Source organism: Lichenostomus cassidix, chromosome 9 (genome assembly GCF_008360975.1).
Source record: "Lichenostomus cassidix isolate B80296 chromosome 9, HeHo_3.0, whole genome shotgun sequence".
In the NCBI taxonomy this organism is placed as follows: Eukaryota; Metazoa; Chordata; class Aves; order Passeriformes; family Meliphagidae; genus Lichenostomus; species Lichenostomus cassidix.
Genome location: NC_139490.1, coordinates 17,517,437 through 17,543,074, shown reverse-complemented (window position 1 = coordinate 17,543,074; position 25,638 = coordinate 17,517,437).

Sequence of the window (25,638 nt, the reverse complement as noted above, 5' to 3'; positions counted from 1 at the left end):
AAAAATGAGAATTGATGGTGGCCCATCTGTAAGATGCCATGGTGTACTGGGGTTGCATGAAAGATTTTGGTTCTGGGGGAGCTTCAGGAGTGTCCTCTCTGAGAAGGTGCCAGAAGCTTCTCCTCTGTCCCACAGAACCAAAGCAGTTTGCACAGATAAGGTCTCCCTCCAAGGTGTTCAAATGCAATATAAAGAGCTAGGCCCAAGCATTTCAATGGATTAAGCATTGCTTCACTCAGTGTTGCCCAAGTTCTCATTCTGAATACTGAGCTGTGCCACTGACGTCAGCTCAGCTGCACAACACCAGCTACAGCCTCCTGCTTTTGTAAAACTAGATCTCTGTGACTAATGGCCTTCCATCACTACAAAATGCTCACTTCCACTGATAAGGGGATGGCAGGAGGACAAACAGCAGGGTTGGTTGGCAAATAGTGTTTCCCAATTTGAGGAAACAGCTGGGGAAGACAATTGTCGGACAGGTTTAAGGAGCACAGAACAGACAGGAGTAGCAAGAAAGGTGAGGAAAGGTGACCTCAGCTCCACCCAAACCATAGGCCACCCACATTAATTTTCCAATACTTGTGGATGAAATAGGAATTAACTCTTCCCAGCTTCTTTCTGTTTTCCTGCCTGCCCTAAAGCAGTGACCTATAGCTGCAGATTCTGCACAGGCTCAGTGAATCCCAGTTAAACCTTCTCCATCTCCCCTACCCAAATATTAGAAAAACTCCCAGAGCACACCAGTGGAGCTGCAAGGAACAGCCATTTCCATACCTGGGCACACTGGGAATAGGAGTCCAAGGAAGGAAAAGGTGATAGTGACATAAAAGCACAAAGATGGAAAAGGGTAAAGAGCAAGACTGTAAGAATTTAAAAATAAAGATACATACAGGGAAAAAAGACCCCTCCTCTCTGAACTGTCAAGAAGAGCTTAGGGAAGCTTAGCTTTGGAAAAAAATCTTAATAAGAATACAAGACTTCAAATTATGAGCCCAAAAGGGTTCTTATAGTCTTGAATTGGTTTTTCAATAAATAAGTAAGAATCTGAGAGAGCAGTGTTAATTGGCATCCTAATGTCATGCCAGTGCTGCTATATGTATGAATTACTGGTGTACTGCCACAAACCCTGGAGCAAGAGGTGCACTGTTATCCCTTTGATAGCACTCCCATATTTCTTTTCTGGGTTTTTTCAGTAATGTTGGGAAAGTTATCATCCTATGTAACCACAGAAGGAGCTGAACATGGTAAATAGATGGTCCCTTCAGTGTCAAAACTTTTGCAAAAACTGCTATTATTGCCCTGGTAATAAATGTTTTGGTTGGGATGTTTGAAAGAAAACCCTTTTACAAAAATCATGTACTGCACTCAGCATTGGCTTCTTTTACCACACAGCAGACTTAAGCAATTTGCAGTCTAAGGAATAATTTGCACTGATTTGCCATGAACCATTTATGGATTCCACCTGAACTGGAGTCATTATCAAGTCAGCACAGAGCTATTCTCTGGATAAATTCATAAATTATGTGTGCCTACAGCACATAGGAGAAAATATCTTACTTATTTACAGTTTTTCCTCCCAGTTACTTTTCTTTTTATTTTCTTTCTCACTTTCAATCTACTTCCAAGAGCTAAGCCTTTTGGAAAATAATTTTCAGTGTTGCAATTTCTGTGTATTTTCACTTTTAGAACTGATTCTCAATATTCTGTGCTCAGGTGGGAGGAAATGAGTGATAGGGATATTAAGGGCCAGGGATATTGAGGGCTCTTCAAGGTATCCAAGTAATTTTGAAAAATCTAAGCCAACCACAAGTGCTTGACAAGGACTTAGCACCTTTGTAGTTCATATTACACTCTTTGAAATGATCCTCCAACCCTTTCAAGCCACAAGGTCCCCATTCATTTAAGCTGTGCAGGATCAATCCCAGGAGGTTAAGCACATGCCAAGAAACTGTCAGAAGCTAATGGGCAGGACATGTGACAGCAACACTTAATCCCCTGGGTGAACATGGGGGTTCACCTGCCATGAGGGAGAGTTATGGGTTCAGAGAGGGCCTTTCTGATAAAACCTCTGATATGTATCAACCACAGTCACTGTGGTTTTTAGTCCTAAGCAAAAGACTCCCAGACACATTTGCACCTTCCCTCAGCTGTCCCATGCAAGGCCAATATCCTGTTCTTTCCAAATTGCTTTTCATAACTTAAGGTGGGGCTAATTTAGCAAACTGTCCACCAGAAATGCTTTGCAGAGTAAGGAAAATTTTTCCATAGAGAGATTTTTCAAACGTGCCTTCATAAAAAAATGTCAGAGAAAAAGTATTTTAAAGGGCCATGTTTGAGAAGAAAAATAAATTAATGGCACATGGTGGCCAACAGCAACAGTGGCTGAGGCTGGGACACTGCTGCAGAGCAGAGACTGGTGCTTTCCTAACGACTGCGAGTCTACGATGAACACAAATTTAAGTGAGGAATTTGAGAATATTATTAGCTTTCATCAGTCTCTCCGTGGCTTATTCATGGAGTCTGGACAGATCCCAGAAGCATGGTTTCTCAGCCCTCATTAGGCTCTGCAAAACGAGCCTCCCATACTTGGAAATACCTGCTTGGCACAGACTCTGCTCCCTTCCCTCTCTCCTTCCAGCGGGTGTTTTGTTGCAATGTTCAGGGTTCACGTTGGGCCAGGTCCTGTTAGAGGAAGGGCTGAACCACACACAGCTTGCCTGAAACAGGGAAGGGAAGGCTCAGGACATTATTCCTTCCAGCTGCACACATAACCCGACTGGAAATGTCTGCATAAAACCAAGTTCACATCCAAACACCATGAAAATCTCCAGCAGCACCACCTTTGTCACTGTGTGCCCTCTCTCTCTTGGATACACACACGGCACCAGGCTTGCTGCCTTGCAAACACACAGAGCCAGTGACCTGTGAAAATGTTCCTGATCTTTCAAACATGAGCTCTGCTCTGCCAGCCCCTAATCAAACAGAAAGATCATTTATGTAATGAACCATCCACAAAAGGCTTTTATTTAGAGCTCACAAACACGTGTGTCGCTTTCTGCTCAACATACCAGCACAAAAGCAAATTCATGGGGATGAGCTGGCAAAGGAATAGTCTTTTAAAAGGTTAGTCCAATGTTAAATTCACTTGAATTAGCCACAAGGAGCTACGTTTGGGATGCTCAGTCTCCTGACTGAAAAGCTTAAGTGGAGGTCAGACAGAGATGATTTGTGTGAACAACGTAGCATCCAAAAATAATTGTTTTGTCTGCTAGAAAAACAGACCCACTGAAGGCAGGGATGCTTTCTATTTTGAAGAATGGGCATCTGGAATCCCAGATGACAAATTTATTTTAGTTGGATCTTTAGTTTAGTTGGAGCCTTAGTTTAGTTGGATCCTTAGTTTAGTTGGATCTTTAGTTTATCCTTCAAGCATTTCATGGACCTTTAAAGTAATTTCCAATTTTTGTAACTCTTCACATTTAATTTACCAAATTCTTCAACTTCAGGGAGATGTGTGATATTTATACTTACTAAAATTGCAAGGTATTTTCAAAAGCAACAGTTCTATTTTGCTCTTCATACTTCTCTAACAAAATTTCTATCACCAATTCCATCACTGTTGCATCTTTTCTGTCAGTTAGACTAATAAAACCATGGTGTCCTCCTAATAGTACCTTCTTTGCCTAAAGAAACAACAAACAAAGGAAAAAAATAGATCACTTAATTGATATTACTGACAGGAGCTCTGATCTCTAAAGACTCACAGATGAGGTTTTCATGAGGGTTTTTTCTTCATGTAGCAATTTTTTAATTCCATCCAGATTTTAAATGAGTTGCCTACCAAAAATTTGAGCTTTGTAAGCTGCTGTTGATGTATTTTTATGTAGATAAAGGACAGAAAAACAAAAACACTGTGATGTTAATGGGAGATTCAGTTGGCATTGATTACAACCACAACCAAGGTTTAGAGTTTTGCCTCATGGATTTCTTACAAAACAAGCAAAGCTTTCCAAATGTTTCATAGAAAACATCCAAAATAAAGCAGTAGTATGTCGTAATTGTGCAATTTTTTAGTTATTTTCAAAACCAGTAATAATGTATTCAGTTAGCATCTTTGAAAACATACAATTAGGGTTTCTTTTCAGTAGTATTCTGTTCAATATTGCAAAAATAAAAATGAATCATTCAAAGTGGACTTGAAAGACTATAAATATTACTGTTAATTCTGGGATATTTCACTTTTATAGGGGCAAGGATTAAGAGTTGGGAATTTGCTATGTCTAAATGGTATGTTTGATAATAAACAGCTATCATTAGGCAGCACCAAGAAAACCTCTTGTTCTCAGCATATTTTCCTTTCCATAAACCAGGGAGCCAGAACTTTTCCATAGAAAAAGGAAGAGGAAATAAATGAATTTCATATAAACCACCAAATGTTTTTGGTCAGACCTCAATTATTTTCAAAAGCTTCCAGAGATGGTAGTGGCTCTGTTTCAAATTAGGGAGATGTCCAAGAGGCACACATGAGATGGGGATCTGCCTTCTTCAGAAGGCAGGGATGCTGTGATCCCAGGCATGTTCAGTTAATCATGGAAATAAAAAGCACACACATAGATTTAACATGAATATAACCAAGGAAAGCAGGTGTTTGTTTTGGAGTTTCATCATCTCTGTCTTCCTAGACAATGTCTAGTTTTTATGTTTCAAACTGACTGGGAAAAGGTTGGCTTGTCCAGACAACTTCTTCTTTCCTATGAAGCCTAGATTTTAAAAACCATATCTGAAATCAGCTAGTTCCTGATGTTTAAACTTTCTGCTACTCCCAGCAAAATTATATTTCTCATTATTCTGTGAGGTTTAATAGCTGGTCTACTGCTGAACTCATTCATCAATCTACCTTGGATTTAATAGGAGGACCCAGCTGTGCTGCCACCAAATTCAAGGCACAGCTCTCAATGATGGACACTGCTGGTTGCCAAGGAATGCAATGTGCTTATAGCAGATGCCATTAGAATCATTTGGAGCTTTGCACACATACATTTATATAATGTATAGCATTAATTTCTTAGCACTGGTAGACATGAGCCTAAATATTGTCATTCCAAAGCCACAGTAATCAATAATGATGATAAATGAATCACATAGAACTTAATTCAGGAGGTAATGCTTATGGAATTTTCACAAGGAGAGCTTGAATTATTCAAATACACACTGGTACATGGAAAACAATGTGTTTGTAGCATCAGCCAAATACTCAGAACCCAGGCTGTCTTTGGTTTTGAGCAAATTAATTACACAGTTCCTTACAGAATGAGCATCCTAAAGCCTTTCCTGTAAATCTCTCGCAGACAAACATAATCATGGAATGACAGAATCACAGAATCCTTTGGGTTGGAAGGAGCTATTGAGATCAGGAAGTCAAACAACTGACCCAACACTGCCAAGTCCGCCATCAAACCATATCCCTAAGCACCACATCTATAGGTTTTTTAAACACTTCCAGAGACAGTGACTCCCCCATTTCCCTGTTCCAATGTTTGATAACCCTTCCTGAGGATAAATTTTTTCTAATATCCAAGCTAAACGTCCCCTGGCTCAACTTGAGGCCATTTCCCCTTGTCCTGTCCCTTGTTACGTGGGGAAGAGAACAACCCCCACCTGGCTATACCCTTCTCTCAGGTGTTTGTTAATGATTAGATAAGAGAATGATTAGTTCCCCCTGAGTCTCCTTTTCTCCAGCTATACATCCCCAGCTCCCTCAGCTGCCCTTGTGCTCCAGAGCCTTCCCCAGCTCCGTTCCCTTCTCTGCACTTACTCCAGCCCTTCAACATAATTTTTGTAGTGAAATGCCAAAAACTGAACAAAGTATTCGAGGTTCAGCTTCACCAGTGCTTATAACTGGAATTAATTCCATTTTTCTCTAAATCTGGTAACAACTTTTAGAACTTTCCTGTTGCTATTTGGGTCCCTTGCAGACTGGATTCTGGGTTTTTTCTTGAACAGATTTTAAATAAAGTCAACTACTGTAATCCAAGATTTTCTCTTACCTGACTGCATGACACATGACAGGAGAAGGATGAAGGTGCCCCAAAACTGTCATTCCTCATTGTTCTCCCTCCTTTGTTTCCTCACCCCTCTTGTAATCCACAATAAAACCCCTATTGAGAGCCTTTCTTACACAGTTCACAAGTCCACCTCCAAAGTTTGTCTGAAGCTGTGGCTCAAACAGCTAATTAGAGATCTCACCTTTCATAGTCTCCTCTACCCTGTAGTTTGCTAACCCTAATCAGCTTTGCCCATTTCAATGCTCTCCCACATCCTCCACTCCAACTTAGCTGACATTTTGTCAGGCTGGGCAGCTTCTTACCTTCCTTTCAGTCAAACTTGATAATTTGCTCACACAGTCAAGATACAATTACTCTGCAGGCAGGAACTGCAACCCTTCCACAGTTTACTTTGTCCAAAAAATACCAGTATTTGAAAAACCTTTTAGAATGGGTGAGATTTTCGTATGACTTAAAAGTGAAAGGCAAGAAAATATTTAAGAAACAATCAAGAAAAATCCTGTTCTGAACCCACTATTAGTTCAGACACCATTTCAATTTATTAATTTTATACTTTCATCATGCCTAGCTCAAAGAGGAATACAGCTCTAAAATTTGACTGCGAGACTTCTTATTTCCGTACACTTCCTTTCAGAGAAAGACAGTTTGAACCAGAATCACACATCAGAGGAAAAACTATTAAAGAGGTTGGCACAATTTAGTAGCCAGGCTAAGTTTTTCTTATTGTCAGTATGAAATAATTTCAATTGAATTTTTCAGAACTGTTAAAAATTAGCAACTCCCCTGCTTCCCTAAAATAGCCTCTAGAATCCCAGACAATATGAGCCAAACATTTAGAGCAATTGATTTGCATCGTTTCTGCAGAGGAATGTGACCACTGAGACATTCCCTCTCCTTTATTTGGCAGACAAGGACAGAGCTTTTAGACAATTGTCTTCATCTATGCAGATTACTGACAAAGGATGTTAAAAGGTCACTCTAAATGGTGTCCCTTCAGGCCATGTGGGCTTGAGTGGCTCTGTCCACAACTTATTTGCTATAGCCCACTGCTTTTAGGTAGATATGAAAAGAGCTTTGTGCAAAGCTCATATTAAGACATCTCTGCATGACCTTCCTTTACTTTTTTCAAAGATTCTGGACAGACCTCATCTTTGTGGCAAAGGTCAAATGGGAAACATCTTGAAAAGAGCTACTGAAGCAGCAAGTGAATGTGAATCTCTGTGCTCTTCTGCTCTCAGCCATGAAGCTACTGTACCTTATGAGTAAGTTCATGGTTCTTTGTTCCTTTGAGACTATTTATTAAAAAATAAGCCTTTGAAAGCCCTCTTTATTTTCAGTTTGAATCACATAATTAAGGGGAGTAGGTGGAAGCACACTTAAAATATTTTCACTGGAGTCACCTTTGTTGGTTGAGGGGAAGGATCTGTATTTACAAGAGATGAAATACAGGACTGTGAAACATAATCACAGAGAATGTATTGGTATTTGAAAATGACAGTTGTACTGAGAAACTTCATCTAGAGTTACATTTTATTACAGGAATCTGACAGTTCAGAAGGCTTGATCACTTGTGAAGCTTTTCATACTACATTTCTATTCTCTTCTAGCATCCAAGACAAATAGAAAAAGAGACAAATCACTCCAAGCCTTCCCAGCTTCACAGATTGTAGAACATTGCATTATTTTTTATAGTTTGAGATCTTATTGATTGCCTTGATACATCCTCATATCCATTCCTTTTCAGAGCAATCAGTTGTTTTGCTGTTACAATTTTGCTCTCAGTCTCAGAAGAAACCCCCCAAACCTCTTTGAGATAAGCAAGCTATAACGTCACACCCCAAGAAACACTGCATTTATAGGAAATATGCTGCTATTAAAGATACCCCAAAAAAGCTCAGCTATGAAAACAAGAAAACAAGCAGCATTTCCATCGCTGGCCTGCCTGAAATGTTAAAGGCAGGGAATGTTGTTAAAGGCAGGGAAAGCACTTCAACAAGAAGAAGAAAGTTGCTGCCCCAGGCTAAGGGCAGCTTGACAGAAGTGGCCATGGGAGAGACTTTTGGGTGACAAGATCTGTCCTCCCCTGGCCAAGAACCACCAGCCTGGTTCTCACCAGAGCTTCATTTGCAGGCTGAATAGGAACCTGTTGTGCCAAGTGAGAAATATATTTGGAAACATCTGTCTGAAATGGACAGGTTTCTTTTGAAATTTCTGTACCTTTCAAACAAATTCTTGCTGTCACGTGAAGAACAGGCAGCCTTTTGAAAAACAGGGGTAGGCCTTTTTGTAATTTGCAAAATACACAGTGGTGTTTGTGATTTCCATTTTGTAACACACACAGAGAATATTTACTTGATGTAATGTCAAATGTGAGCTCTGCAAAATTTAGCAGTTGTAGAAATGTGTCAAGAAAATGTGCTCATCTCAAAAATCCAGCTGGAAAACCATGATCTGGCTTTTAAGAATCTGCCTGTGCCAATAACTCAAGTTCTTTTTCCAGTATGAAAAGCAGGATGTGCCTATTTAGTATGATATGACCATAATGTTATCTAACAGAAGTTCACAAAACACATGAAACATTTGTCTTACAGTCCCTAGGTGAACACATTATCATTTTCTTCTTGTCACTCAACACTGAGCATGTTAGATAACAACCTATAATAGAATTTAATATAATGGTTTCTCCAGTCAATACTGGGATGAAGACTGAGATTTTTCTAATGGGATCTGAGTAGCCAAATCCCCTGGGTAGCATGGATGTTCACATCAGCCTTAAAATTCAGTCAAGCAAAAACATAGTGTCAACATAATTTTAATATTGGAAAACAGTCCTTGCCTTCACTACCTCAAAATGAAAATTCTCACAAAGAGATGTATATTCAATAGAAGGTTTTTGACAGAAACATTCTTTCCTCAAGGAGTTTTTTAAAAGAGAAATATCTTCCCAATTCACCTAATGACACTTCAAGGTTTTGCATCTCCCTTCCTTTTTCTATCTTGCTAGGAAAAGGGCAAAGAAACAACAAAATATAAATCTGAAATTAAAAAGTTACTTTGATTTTTTGTTTTGTATCATTGAAATGGGAGGAGGAAGGGAGATTTTCTTCTTCACATAAGCCCCACCAGCTCAAAACAAGTAAGTATATTAAAAAAAAAGTCCCACCAAGGGTTTTTTAATGGGAAAAACCATATACCCCTTCTGTAACAATGTCCAGCATGAGCCTGCCCAGGGCTGCACCAGCACTGCTCAGGTAGCAAATCCAACGTGCAATTAGTTAGCAAAAGACTGCAGATCCAGGCTTTGACTTCAGGCACCCATGAGGAACCAAACATCCTCTTTGTCTCTTTGATCTAGTCCTTAAAAATAAGCAGGTGATGATAGTACAGTCCCACCTATTGTTGCCTTTCCTTACACAACAATCAGTCACTCTAACAGAATTCAAGCTGATAAGGCAACTTTTATCCTCAACTTTTCTGGTTCAATTAACTTGTAATAACTAAAACTCTCAAGGCAGCTGAAAACCAGTCAGGAATGATCTTTCATGTACACTAACATCTGATTCCTGGGAAATGAACTGTAATTATTGAAAATAGCTCTCCAGCCGAATCCATATACTGACAGGAGGCAAATATACATTAAGAAGTTAATTTAAAAGTACCAGGGACACGGAACCATAAGCATAAATTGATTTATGTGAATTTAAATGTCCCTCTGCACATTATAGCTTGCTTTCCCTGATATGTGTGTAGAAACATCTTACTGACAGTATTTTAATAATGCAAAGATGTAATCAAAGTTCTGACACTTGAAAATTTTGAATTATTCATATTAGTTATTGTGAAAGTAAGCATCACTCAAAAATCTCTATGCATTTATACTTACTTTTCATGTATAATATACAAACAATAGTGATTCTATTACATTATAATGAATAAATACATGCTATAGTATATAAACCTCTACATGCAAATATTTTTGTTGAGACCCCACTTTCAGACTGGAAAAACACCAACACCCAGTTGTTAAAATGATGTCTTCCAGTAAGACCTTACAGTATAAATGGACAGTAAAGACAGGGAATGGAACAAAAGAAAGCCTTGTTATGAACACTTTATGATCTGAGGCACCGAGGGAGTAAAAGATTTTCCCCACAACACCATAAGAAGCTTCTAACAGAGAAAAGAATCAAACCAGAGCTCTTAAACTGCAGTCTTGTGCTATAACCACATGGCCAAAATGTCTGTAAAATATTAAAGGTTTAGTACAAAACTATGTTGTGAATTAACATGAGGAGTTGCTAATACAATAATTGAGTTTATTTTGCATATCTGCCTTCTGAACCCCTGGGCATAGCAAAACCCTGCAGGGTGTGGGTGACTATGCCAACAAAAAGAGTAGACAAGTGTATTTCAGAGACATCTTTTCAAATCACATGGGTTATTTATTTTTTTCCCACTGACCTTCCTGAAGGTAACTTAGTGCTGACGTGTTATTGTTGAATGGTTTTCTATGAGAGAGAGAACAAAGCAGAATCTGGATTGATGAAAAAATAATTTGCTTGAGGACTGAGTACCACAGGAAACAAGACTACCTCTTAGCAATTTGCAAGAGATTTTACTCTGGAGAAAAACAAGTGAAAAATAAAAGAGGAGGATTCTGGAAGGGGTGAGTACCCCACAACTGTAATGGGTTAATGACACAAATAGGCACCTTTGTGACTAACACTGCCCACTAAATGCAGCTGCTAGAAGATTTCCTGGCTCCCCTTTGGGTATGTTACATTTGACCCACATTGCTGAAATGCTGTTCCAAAATGAGTCATGTCTTATGGACCTCTTACAGGTTAGTCTTAGACCAAAAAGCATCACTAAAAGCAGTGATGAGTTGTACCAAAATAAGAAGATAAGTGAATGGAATCAGCTCCTTCCCCCTCTTCTCTGTCACAGAGACACACACAAAATCCAAACCAAAACTCACTGCTGTAGAGGAGATCCATGTGGCTGTTAAACTCTGCATCCTCTAGTCACAGGGGCTAAAGCCCAGCCACACCTCAGCAAAGTCCCTGTCCAGCTTTCTCCTGAAAAATCAGCCAGTTTGCTCCTCAGGCTTCTCCTGGCTCTGGCTGTGTACACCTCAAATTCCCTTCTCTGGGCTCCAAAACCAGAACAAAATTTTATTAGCATGAAATGGAAAGAAAAAGACTACAGGAAACATTAAAAGGCTGGGTGTAACCAAACTTAAAATAATCTTTTTGTTCAGTTTAATTACTGTGCTGGTAGAATGCATTACTGTGCCTTGTGAGTACAGTGCTGAGAAAATGAAAAAAGCCCCCAAAACTACACAATAGGAGTGCAGGAGGAGGAACAGAAACCAGATGCTGAAAAAAGTACAAGTAAGAGTATAATTTGTGGCACCATACAGTTATCCTCTGCAGCCTCAAGCCTCACTTGCCTCACCAGGTCAGTGTAATGCGATTGTCGCCTATAAAAATCACAGTAATCTTGGGTTTATACCTATCTCATTGCTCCAGGTTGTAGCTCTTTTCAGCCAAAATAACTTCTTTCACAGCATACCACAACAGAGATCGACTCCTCCTACATGCATCACTACCATTCCCAGTTATTTTAGGTTCAGTTTAATTTACAGACTTCTTGGAACAGAATAACACTAAAAACCAGCAGGTTTTTAGTGATTGTAGCACGTGTTTGTCTGTCTGACACTGAACAAACAATGTAATCTTAAAGCACCATATTTTCTCCAGCCTTTTATACAGGGGCTGAAGGGCTTTCAACTCCTCTTTACTCCCAATTTCTCACACAAGAATCACAGTCCTGTAAGTTGCCCACAAATTGCTGCTTGTAGAGAGCATAAAGCATCATACTCTAACAATAAATTGACCTAAGTAACACACTTAAGCCTGTATGTTGGCAAATATTCTAGCAGTTATTTTTGAGCATTCAGTTCCTCAGCAAAGCCTCCTGTCTGACAAATGAGAGGGGCTTGCAGTGGGGATAGGTTTAATGTTATCCCCTGCTTTTAGTGTTTAACTGGAAGATTTGTTTGTGAAATAATTTTGGGCAGCTTAAGCAGAACTCTTCACAGAACTAAATGTTTCTGAGGAGTCCAGAAGTAGCATCCATAAATTATTGCAGGACACAATTCTGCCAAAGTGGCTGATGGGCCACCAAAGCCTTACAATGATCAAGAAAGGAAACAAATTGTTTTGTTCTTTAAGCTTAGCAAATAATTGAACCATCAGAGTTAAGAAAAGTGGTATCTATCCCTGAAAAAAATCTATCTCAATCTTCTATCTTGTTCAAAAGCAGGCATAGAATATGTAAAGATTTCTTGATTAGCACACATAACCAATCCTCATGTCCTATGCATTTTCACATTAACTAAAATTCCTAATCTCACTGTACAATGATAAAGAATACACACAACATACTTTAATCAAAGCCTCGTGCATGCTGATAATGATCCTTAATTTTATGAGCAGTCTTAAGACATTTCAAAAAACTTCTTACTCTTTCCTTCTGCAGTAACCATAGTTCAATGACAAAAATTATTAAACTTGTCATAGAACCATTTGGTGGATTTAACACATTAAATTCTTTTTCATGTAAACTCACCCCAGAGGAAGAGACAATGGGATTTAACATTAATACAACACCAGCCTTCTCCAACTCTTTCCAAAACTTTCTCCTTGCCTTTCACAAAAGCAACAGATTTTGTCATTTTTCCATCTATCCTCCTTTTCCAGATCAGCTCTAGCCCTACCACAAAACTTTGTGATTTCCAATATAAAAGTTCACCTTTTATTCTCCCTACTCACATATTTTGTCTCACATGGTCTTTTGATGAATTACTGTACTTTGACTTCCTCACTTCTCTTTTCCTCCAGTCTCTTGTGATTTTACCTCTCAAAAACCTTTTGAAATATAAACAAGTTATACAGAATGCCTTCCTTGTCCACTGCTGCATGGATTCCTTCCACCCACACTAACAAATAGTGCAGCACCATGTTCTTTAGCTGAGCCTGTGGTAATGCATCAAATTTAAGGAAATGATTTTGAAAAATCTGAGTTCAAAACAGGGTAGGTTTTAATTATATAGGAGACATGCACTTAACTGGGTTTACTTTCTGTATATGATAAAAAGCTCATTAAAATATAGAAATTCAAACCTAAACAGATGGAATTTCCACTTACTGCCACTCATAGGGATATAGGTATCTGCATGTGTGTGTAGAAGTGTATCACATTTTGTTCAGCCATGGTTCCTCCTGCAATATGAGAATTTATTACAGGGAAATATATGCTCTCAGACTGACCATCAATCTTTAACCAATGTCATAAGTTACTGCTTCTTCTTTGGTAGAAGAAAGGAAAGTTGGTCTTAGCATTTGTTCTTAATTCTTGTTTTATGGAGGTTCAGTATCCAAAAATGCAAAGACTTTTCTTCTTCCTCCTTTGATTATAGGGTAAACTCTATTGCATCCATATTTGCATCTTCTCCCCTAGCCCATATCAAATGTTACAGCTTAAATACATCTCTGACAGAGATCTGGACTCTCAGCCTTCAGAAGTGAATTATTAGTCAACTATTCTTTTGTGGAAGGAGAGGCATATTGCTATTTGACATCTGGCAGTCATTTAAAGCACTAGCAACTCCTCATTCAGAACACTACACATATCTGATTTGCTTTCAATATTTTCTTGGTCTAAATGCCACCCTATTGCTTTTCTTGGCAAAAAAAAAAGATTAAAAAAATCTGTTGGGTGGAGCTAGATTTCCCCTGCTAGATTTTCTGTTATACTTCATACTATAACAGATCCTTTAGAACCATCTAATGTGCAAAATCTGTTGTTTATACAGATCTGCAGCTGGCTTTGTCCCAGTTGCTCGAGAGTGATATCTAAACATAAAATAATCTCTGTATAAACTGTGGGTTTGTAAAATATGTAAGCTCTCTGTGTTTGTTCAGCCCAGGTCGCTCGCTGAAAATGAAGGTTATGCCTGGGTGATAACAATCAGATGTCAGTTCAGAAGGGAGGGAGTCCAAATTTTTTCCAGAGTTTAATTATGCTCAAGTCCCAAGGACGTGAGCTGGGGACAGGTCGGGCAGAATTTTAAAGCATGCCATCAGCACATGCAAAAACTTACCCACGGTAACTTCACTTCCTTGAATTCTGTGAAGTCAAGCAAAGTAAACAACTTCTAAAGACACAGCTAATTATGAGATTGCACCCTTGGAATCATTAGAGCTGCAATCAGGAACAATGCCTCTTTTCTGCTCCCACAGAGCGATGATCCTGCTCTAATGATCCCGCTCTGATGATTAACTGCTGCTGAAGGGGAGCACAAGGTAAGGTTAAAACTGCTCTCAAAAAACTGAGGCAATGGTATGGACGTGACTCTTGAGCAGCACAACTTATCACATTAAGGGTCTTGTCTTGAGAAAAGTAGGTAAAACAGTCATTCTTTCAGTTCTGGTACAAGGTAATCTCACCTATCAGCCATAAAATCCCACACTGCCGCTGCATTTGGGGTTTGAAAAGTCAATCTTAGGATAGAAGAAACACATTATTTACATCAAGGTTTAAAAAAGCATCTTTCTGTATTAGAAGAGACTGCCATGTTAAGCAAAATATTACCTGGAAAAAAAAAAAGTATACATGCTCTGCTATTAATGCCTGCTTTATAGGAAAAGCAACCAGAAGGTCAGTAGGTAACTTTTGGTGAAATTATTATTTTAGGATTTTCAATGCTTTTAATCTGATATAACTAAATATATCACCCCTATGTCACCCACATAGATCAACATTTACTAGAGCACATTCCCTGCTATTAGTGGAGCTCACTGATCAAAACTAGCACATACAGCTTGGCAAAATTAATCCTTTCTTTCCTGATCCCTTCCCATAATCTTCTGCAAGCTCCAGAGACCGGAATCTCTTCTTATGTAGATGCCACTGTACAAAATACAGCAATAATAAATATTGTTTGTTGCCTTTACAACTGAAACTTGCTTCCCAGACTGTGCTATTTAACCCTCCAAAAAAGGATACCCAAAGTGTGCAATGGCCTCATTCCAACAGCTCACCTATTGCATCCATATTTGAAAACCTTTGGGATAAGATATTGATCTCTCTTCCATCTGTGTTCTCCCTACTTGCTGGAGTGATTTGCTCTTGAGGGAGCAGGAAGCTGAGGTGACCCAATTTTTGTTTCCATTTCCCAGTTAGGTTCAGAGTCAAGGTTACTTGAGTGACAATAACTGTATTTTGTACCATGTCATAAGCTTAACTATTTTGGGTTTTTTTCCTAAAAGCTACTCAGGTTTTCTTTAATGGGATTTGAAACACTACAGCATTTCTCTAAGGATTCATACAGGGAGCAGAAAAAAGGCTGAGGCAATCAATATTTTGTCTCAAAAAAAAGGAGGGGAAGAATATGTCTCCATTAACCTAAGAAATTTTGGAATCAGGTAGCTTGTTAGTGAATAAGGGAGTCAAGATTACAGTTGAGTTCCCTGTTTGGGAATTTCTAATATTCTCAGGTGGCTGTGGTTAATTCTGAGTTTTTACTTCATCCCCTCAGCCAGCAGCTGGCACAATTTCAAACAACAGAAATCCACAACTCTCAAACAAAAAAACAAGATTGACCATGATAATCAACACATTGCAAGTATAGTTAGAGTTCAGCGCTTGGATCAGAGAGAGAGCAACATCCTGACATGGCAGAGGTGCCTGTTGGGACAGCTGCTGCACCTGACAGCCTGTCCTTTGCCAGCTCCTGCCTGCCCTGAGCCTGATCCCCTTTGCTGCCCTTGGAGCTGTGATCTGTGCCTGCTGAGAGGAGGCCAGGCCATCTGCACCAGCTCTCCTCTGCACGAGTGCTCAGCCCTCACAATGAGCTCCTGATTTTCCAGAGGCTCTGGCACCTATTCAGCCATCTCAGCCCACCAACATTTGCAGAAGTGCTTGGCCACGAGCAGTTCCTGTTGACATCAAGCAGGTCTGGGTGCTTATCTACAGCTGTCCCCTCTTCTGCAGGTCCTTTAGCACCTCCTTTCCCTGGGCCTGTGTCAGCACAAAGGTCTATCCCATTGTCAGGCACATCTTTAGGATGTGAAGTCCCACAGAGGGGAGCAATCACAGTCCCAGCCAGCTGGTGGGGTCTGCTCTGCCTCACTGGGGTTCTGCCAGCAAAGGTGGCACAGCCTCAGCTGCAGAACAGTCCCAGGGATCTCACATTGCAGAGCAGTCCCATGGATCTCTCACACCACAGAGCAGTCCCAGGGATCTCTCACACCACAGAGCAGTCCCATGGATCTCTCAGAGAGTCCTGGTGCTGGAAGGTTCCTGGACTCTCCTCCCATTGCTCTGAAATGAGTGAGCCAGGTCTCAGGATAGAAGAGGCCAAAGAATGCAAGGTTAAATTATGTGTGGATCACAGGCTCAGCATTTGACATGTCCATAGCATCAGTTAAACCTTGACTGCCTCTAACCACTTGCAACTTTGCTCTTTACAGGATGACTTGATGGCCATTTGAAAATGGGTGTTAGCCTTGAGATGAGGTTCACAACAAATTGTCCACATTTATCCCTTCTTTGGAATGCCCAGTGCAGATTTTCTTCACACTTGTACCATGGATGTAGCACACAGGGCTCTCCCCAGATTTCTGAACTTTGCCCAGATAAAGCCAGCTTCTCCAGAAATTAATCATTTTTTTGAAATATTTTCACTGTATTTGTTAGGAGTGAGATTTCCACCTACCTAAACAAAAGCACAAGGAAATAAAGCCAAATTCCCTACTCCTCACAGGTAGAATGGGCATAGGCCACTACCTTATTGTTTAGAGATAATATTTTCCTTGCAAATGTGCCTCTCATAGTCTTGAAAACACGGAACCTCATTCCCTTCCAAATGCAATTAACATTGGTTTGATACTGCAGGTATAATGATGATCTGCTTTCCTGACTTTTCACAATGCACGGTAGTTTGGAAAATGCCAGTCTAACTCATAGGAAACAGAGAGAATACATAGATCCACTCAGAAAAGTGGACCAGGAAAGGGTGGATATGTAGGTAAATCTATTGTTACAACCCACAACAACAACTGAGCCAGCCTGCAGGACACAAAGTCTGCTGAGGAGCAAAAATACTAAACTACAAGATATAAACAACAACAGATCACTGAGTCCTCTGAAAAAATCTACACCAATTTTGTCTTCTAAAAAGCCATTTACTTACCTTCATCTTTGCATTTTCAAAGGTTATCCTTTTGTACAATGAGTAAAAGGAACCTCTTTAAAGTGATTAATCTGACAGTGTCATTTTTAACTTTCACAGCATCCCATGCTGTTATGACAAACAGTGTGCAGTTCAAAAGAAAGGAATGTTTCTATCAAAGTATTCTACACACAAAGAATACAGAGCCCAGCATGGAATAACTAATGGGCCAAACTACAAACTAAAGCAATAGTTGTTTTTTTTTAAGTTCTTCAACCTGAGAAGCATTCAGGTTTATCAAGCTGTGATCCAAATCTTTTCTATGCACACAGTGTCCCTCTGTCTGACTTAATGCTTGACTTTTTTCTAAGCACATCACATAGCCACACAGAGGTGGGGTTTTTTTAAGGGCTCCCCATTCAGCACCATCAAAATATGGCTTCAGAAATGCCTTTGCTTGTAGCATGTATTTGCTGATGATTGTTCAAACAGGCTACTAATAAAGGGTGCAGATTGAAAAGCAATTATGGAGGACGGTCCTCTCAGGACGATCTGCTTGAAAATAGTCATCAGTTTGAAGGGAGCTTTGAGGGGCAGCTATCTTTCAGTGTGGATTATAAAGGACAGCAAGCAGGAGCCTCAGTCACTGAGGGAGGCTCTTCATGCAAGGAATTGCTGGGAGAGGTCATGCACTGTTCAGGGATCATGGAGGTCCCTAACATCCCAGGTTGTCCTGCCAAAATCAGCTCTACAAATTCAGTTATTTCGGTAGGAACATAACATGATTTTGCCATGTAAAGCCTTAAAGATTGAAAACTATTCCTTGATTTAGTGCCTATTTTCAGACCACTTGGATAGTAGGTCAAATGCTAGAACTCCACACTTGGCTCTGGTACCACATTACTTTCCTAATGTGCTCAGCTATGCTTAGCTGAAGAAAAAGGAATCAATGGTCTCCACTCCTAACTAAACATAAAACATGCAGATGCTCTTCCTTGAAAAATCCCCTTTCTTTTCTCATGACATGCCCACTTTCTATCTGTGCAGTTCTGGAGATTTGTCCAAACCCCACTGAAATCAGCTCATTCTATTTCATCAGAGGGCCTATTTCTATTCTGACTAGCAGCACTTTCAGTAGACAAAATTAGAGCCACAGCACTAGAAAACATGTCAAATGAAGTTCCATATTTTCAGCTTTTCAATGACAGTGTCTTTTCAGCATTAAAAAGAGCAAAAGGAGTAATAAAGTTTTGCAAATACTAATATAAGGAAAAGGGGACTTAAAGAAAATGGGTTTAGTTATAGTTTATCAAAACATAAAATGATGATATTTTGCTTCTTTACTTGTTTTTATAACCAGTTCCACAAAAACAGAATCAGGAAATGAAGCTAAGGATTCCAAAAGAGAAAGTAGCAAATAGACTCAAACTGCAGATAATTTCTTCCCTACATTATTTTTCCTCACTTCCCCTCTCCCAGACAGCCAATTTTTTTACACTGGAAATCATTCCAATATAGGTCAAAGAGATCACAGACTAGTGCACTATGACTTACAAAAAGAAGGAAATGTTCATTGCTTTGTTAACATGCTATTGCCAGAAATACATTTCCAGCACGGCATTAAATCAAGAATTACCAGAATTGTTTTCTTATTGTCCTGATGCTCAGGTAGAGAGTTGCTTAAGTGGCCAATAAATAACTCCTTTTAATGAAAGCTGCACTGACCCATGTGCCATCGAGTGGTGCCCTACCAACCTCTCACTCCAGACCTGCAGCTACACTACACTACTAGAAAGCATTCCAGAAGTTTTTGTACATGTTTTAGGGCCACAAGAAATCTGATTGTGCAAAAATAATCCTTTGCATGTGGTTTTAAAGACAATGATGTTTCAGACAAAATGAGTAAATACAAGGCTGACTGATGACTTCTAGGAACTTCCAGAGTCTGGGGGAAATGGGTGAGCTGGGGTGAGCTTTGGATCCAAGGATGTAGTGAGGAGGTGCACAAGACAGTCAGAAATTTTACATTATTGAACACCTCAAGGGGCTACATGCTCTTGCCACAAGTTCCAGGCAAAGCCACAGAGTGATTTTCAGCCAAAAACTCCTCCCCACACTGGCCTACCAGAGTTTGTATTTGCCCTTCCCTGGATCCAATGTACCCTCTATTCTTTCCAGTGCAGGTGCTAAATTAAATTTACCCCTGTGCCAGCAGATGAAAAGCTGTATATTTTCTTTCACAAGTAGTGAAGACTTGGAAAGGAAGGCTGGATATTCAGGATACTGGAAGCAATCCAGAAGGAGGACATCTCCTGAGGCTAATGCAATTATGATTCCATTTTGGTTGGCTGTGTGAGCAGAAGGGATCATCTAACTCCGAGGAACACCAGGCAAAGGTTACAGTCCTAAGTCTGTACAACACGGGGTCAGTCAGACTCTGATTTCGTTAGTCAGTGAATTTGTGTAGGAGTAGTTAGAAAAGAGGGATAATCCTGACACTGATGAATCTGCAATCAGGGCAAGGGCTGGGAGTTCAAACACACAGTCTGAGCTGGCACAGAGCAGCTGCATGGGGACACACCTCTGCATCTCTGCAGAGCAGCCCGCTGAATCAAAGCTGAGTTAGTTTAGTTCATGGATTATACATGTATTTAATTAAATTTCTAGATAAATATTTGTAGCAATATGTTTTTGAAGTACTGCAAAGTTACATTGTATTAAACATTTATTGCAATCTTATGAAATATTCCTTGTGTTAAATATTTACTGTTATTTTCCAGATATTGGAATTGAGCTTATTATAAACATGGCACAAATGCAAAGCCATCTTTCTCAGAGCAATATACTTCCTGAGTTGCTTTTAGACTTATTTCCTGATGGATATTTGCCATTAATGTACTATGACTTTTTCCTTTATGAAAAAAGGCTCCAGCTCAAGCTAAGAGAAAGTTGTAATTTAAAAGATAGTTTCCACTGTGCTCAGCATTCTCCCAGTAATAACAGTTTGTCCTTTTTCTTACTGCAGCTACTGTATTAAATATTTATATTGATGTTGATTTTGTAAACAAAGAAACTGAATTAGACTAGCACAGGAAGAGCCCATCATGTGTTTTAATATCTGTATTTGTTTTATGTTGTGGCCATTTATGCAATTGATTCCATGGATGGTGTTAAATAATAAGTAACATATTTAAAATTACATGAAAGTATTTTTGTTTATTTGTTAGAGAAGATCCATTTTTAAAAAATTAAAAATTAGAAGTACATGCTGTGGAGAATATCCAGTCCCTAACTGTTTTATATGAAGTAACGGTAGTGGAATTACCAGTAAGTGTTTGGCTTTCTTGAAGACAGCATGAATGTCACAGTGTCCTTTGGAATTTGACCTAAAAGCCTCAACACATTAAGACTAGAGAAAGCAAAAAGCTTTTGTTCTGACATTTTTTGTGAGATTTTCCTCCTGATCAATAATTGAACAGTCCAGCCAACTCAAAGGTGCTACATGTAGAACAACCACTCACATTTATTTAGTTCATTATGTTTCCCATGTTATCTTGGGATTTCTAGAGAGTTTGTTTCCTATATAACTCTCCTGCTGCTTGCAGTTGTGCAGAATAGTGTGTTCTGGTTGGGCTGTGAGCTGGAGTGGGTATTAGGGAGGAGAATTCACCTGGCCAGACTTACAGCCCTGGGATTTGTGCATATCAGTTTCTTTGGCAAATTTTGCACAGCAGGGTCTTACCTTGACAGGGATAACTCCTCTGCACCCCTTGACATTGGTGTTAACACAGTCACCACTGCCCTATAAAATCTCTGGCCATTCCTAATCCATAGAGCACTTAGAAGGTGTCCTGCTGCCAGTTTTCTCAGTCATCCCTTCAGCACAGGTCGAAAGGTTGGATTTTCTTTTTCTCAATTATCTGAGGAATCTGACACTAAAAAGGTAAGGGAAATAAAAAAACAACCAAGAAACTCAATAGGGACAAACTGAGGAACCAAAGCATTTATTATTCTTCAGATAAGGTCGGTAAAGACTATCAATGCACCAACTGTTATCAGAGAAAAGGTGCTTGTGTTTTCCTGTCTAGTTAAAGCTGTCAGAACTCCTGACATAATGCACATTCCTCAAGCTCAGTTATCAACACAGCTCAGATAGACTTGTATATTTTTATGTTCCTGCTTTAGCATGATAGTGGTCTTTTGCTGTACATTCTTTAGATTTTGCATGCATCTGTTGGAAGTGTCAAATATTAGTTTAAAATTCTTAGATCTGTGTTCCTTCTCTTTTCAATCTGATGCTTAGTGAAGTACTGAAGCAACTGCAGTTACGTGTTTCTCCAAAGCTGACTTGAAAGGGGAAAATTAAACTTTAAAGATGTATCAAACCTGGGATGAAATAAATGACTCCAGGATTAACATTCACCATTTTTCAAGGTCTGAGATAAAGACAGTCCTTATATACAATGTACGTTACCTGCATGCCTACAAAACTCTTATATAAATGCTTTCAGAAACAAGAGAAAGATTTTATTCAATGAGTAGTAAGAGATGTGAAATGTTTCTTTTAGAGGTGATAGAATAACATTTGTCTGAAAATCCTGCACTTCTAGAGAAGTAATCTTGAAGTTCTTACATGTCTTCTGGTACAAAATTAATGTAATTTAAAGGAGAATTTCAGTGAATGTTCTCAGAATCATTGTGTGCCATGTACATGAACATTCAACTACCTGTGTGGTTTCTAATTAATTCATAATTAATTATCCCTTGTTGTAAAATATTGTTTGAATTCCCCAAGCACTTGTTGATGGCAGTTGGTTCATCTTGCTCAGTGCTGTCTTTGATGCCATTTTGCTGAATTCCACTGAAGAAATGAAGGCCCATTTCCCCTGTTAATATCGAAGTCAATCATGGGGGCTTCATACACTATCCAGTGAGAGAGCATCATAATCTTCTCAAATAAAAATAATGGATTGGGGTTTATGATGCTTTATCTGTTTTTGATCTTCTGTTAATCATTGGGCAGACCCAAGCTCCTACCTTCAAGCACTCTTTTGCTTGTGTCCCAATTTGCCAAAAAAATGCTTGTTCTTTTAAAAAGAAACTATAGATTAAATCAGAAATCTGTCCAACAGGAGTTAGCAGACATCACTTGCTCTGTAAAAAACATGAGGACAGAGGATTTTCCTCAGCTGAATGAAAGATACAGAAAGATACATAAACAAAATCACAGGCATTGTGTAGGTAAGGCACAGCACATCAGCAAGCTGCTGAATTTTAATTTGTACAATGTTTTACAGACCAGACTAAAATAAGAATCATTCATTTCCATTGACTATCAAACAGGACTTCTTTTAGCAAGATGTAACTTTTAGCCATTCAAAAATAGCCATTGCTTCTGAAGCAAAGCTAGCTTTATTAAGGAAAGGAAAGTGCCAGCTTTGTGCTTGAATGTAGGCCTCAGATTTCAGTAGTATCCTTTTGTTTAAAAAGGTATCCTTCCTGGTCCCATAGACTTCATTCACCCAGGAGTGAAATGAGCATCATGAGCAGGTTTAGCATGTGGAGTTAATCAGTTAGTTTCAAGGTCTGATCAGGAAAAAAAGTCATTGAAACTAAAATGAATTGGACTACAAACAAGGAATACTGATCCTGCTGTAAGTTCAATACACTCCAGAAAATTTAAAAAAAAAGCTTAGGCTTAGAACTGGTCTCTATCCACTGATCAAGGATTTCTGGGTAATTCCTTATCATTTTAAAGTTCAACAACAGCCTGACAGACTAGCCTGGCCTGTTAGCAGCAGTACCAGTGGTTTGCTTTAGTTACAATTTATTCTCATCATCTTCACATGAAACAGCCCAGGACCACCCACAAACATTTCAGTGTATACAGTGCATGAATGTTAAAGCAATTCATGGTACAAATTGAAATATCAACCTGCGACCCCAAGCTTTATGCATGAATTCCACTGACTGACAAGTTTAGGATTTGGGGTTGTTTTAGTATTTTGTTATCCATGTAAAACCACAAAGTTCCCTCAAGTGCTCATTATTCCCCTATCAGTAAAAACCTACAAATTATTAAAATATGAATTTCATACTACATATTTCAATCAAAATGTAATTCATGAGCTAAAAAATATGCAGCATATTGGTGATGTTCTTACCTTGCAGAGCACAGACTTCACACCTTCTCCAGTCCCAGGGATACACACTCAGCCTCACCAGAGAACCAAAGGGCACAGGCAGAAGCTGGATCTTCTTATAATCTGACACAAACCTGAGAAAACACTCAGGGCACTGTTGTACAGGTAACTGACTCCATTTGGAATGACAGGATCCTGGTGGACTTGGGACTTAGAAAAAGATCTGCAAGCACCAAACATCAGGCTAACTTGCACTTTTGACTACAAAAGTCTGAAGTGGTGCCTTTTTAGCCAGCAAATATTTAACTCTTAACTTTTATTGTTTCGTCTTGATGCATAAAAAGACAGATTTTTTGGTATTTCTGCTTTCTTGGATGCATTGGCACAGTTATTCAAGTCTCTTATGGATCTTCTATTGATTAGGCCTTGGACAAGGATCTTTCTACCCTGAGCAGATGAAATTTCGTAATAAAGAGAAGACACAGCCCGTCCTCAGGCAGCCCATTATCCAGATGTAGGAAATAAAGTAGCAGGCTAAATAAAATTAAAATGTTGTAAAGTGTATTCAAACAGCTTCCTGAAATATATTTAAAGATAAAAGAGGTCATACCTTGTCCTGCTCTATTAAGAACATATCAGCAATGAATGGGATGGCAGAATTTATGCAGAGAAGTATTTTTACACATATTTGTTTTAAACTTTACATGCTTAATTCTCCTTCTGGCTCGTTCTACAGTGAATTGCAGAAGGAAAAGTCAACTCCAGTGATAAATTGCGTAAGATACAATGAAGAGTATTCACTCCAAAAATGCTAATAGGGAAACCACCATGTTCCAAACACTTCTGTAACTAAGCCTCAAGGAAACAGCTCTTGCTGAACAATGTTGTTATTCAACATCAGACTCTGCATCAGAAACATTGGCAGTCAGGCAGTTCCTGCAGTGCTGATGTGCTGATAAAGTCATTCTTGCTCTTGGCTGGGCCAGGGCCCTAAAACAACATCACTGGCACTCAGAGGTAAACTCATGATGTGAAGGTAGAAGATAATGTTGTACCTACTAAATCACAATTTTCAACACAAGTCACTTTATGTACTCAAAGTTCAGTTTCCCTGTAAAGGAGCCAACAGGCAGAGCCATGCTCTGGATTCCTTTATTGCTTCCCAGTGGGTCCCAAATAAGTATGACACACTCCCATTATCTTTCTCCTGACCTTAGCCACGAATCTGTCTCTTTCCTGCAAAAGTACAAGGAAATTATACACTGCCAGGTAGCATTGTCTGATCCTAACAATGCTCTGGGAACAAATTTGCTCATCCACCCTAGACAACATATACTTGTGGTGCTCTTGCTTGTGATATGAAAAACACAATCATGAGAAACACAGCAAAGAGTGAAATTATATTAGCTTGAAGAAGTTTTTACAGAATTCTCAACTGCCTGATCTGACACAGTAGGTTCATTTTAGACTCTGATTTTCAGAAAATACCAGATGGAGCCTTTTCCCCCAAATTAGTCGCTGGTATCTCTTTTGAGATCCATCAAAATTCACCTTGCACAAGTCAGTTTAGAACTGAGATACCAATACTAGTGTGAAAACTGTGATGCTCCTTTTCTGAAAACAAGAATAAGGCATATAAAAGAAATCTTAACAGATTAAGAGAGCTCATTATTGCAGTGAATTAATGCAGGTCAGTTGTCCTGGTATTTCCCACAAAATCCTTGATCTGATAGTGATGAGATACTGAGAACGGCCTTGATTTTTTAGTTCAGAGTACCAGAGCTGACTAAGAAATGTGATGCTGTCTAAAGAGTCTTTCCAGATGATGACTGGAGAACAACCTCTCAAAATATTTAGAAGGAAGCCAACTGCTAGCACCATGTTGCAAGTTTTATTTCTTAACCGAATAATGTCTAAAAGAACATTTTATGCATAAGAATAAAACCAGAAAGAGAAGATAAAGGTGAAGAATGGGACAAAGAATTTCCTACAACTTTCTGCCAAGCAGCTTTACTCTGTTTTTCCTGTAGCATTCACTCAGTGGTTCTGCATCTTGAAATATGACACTAACTTAAAATGATGATTGTAATTAAAATACGTAGTCTCCATAAAATGAGATTTCTTATGTTTTGCATCCATTGTGTTCTGAAATAACCAGAAAACTAAAAAGAAAATTCTCTTCACCCTCTGC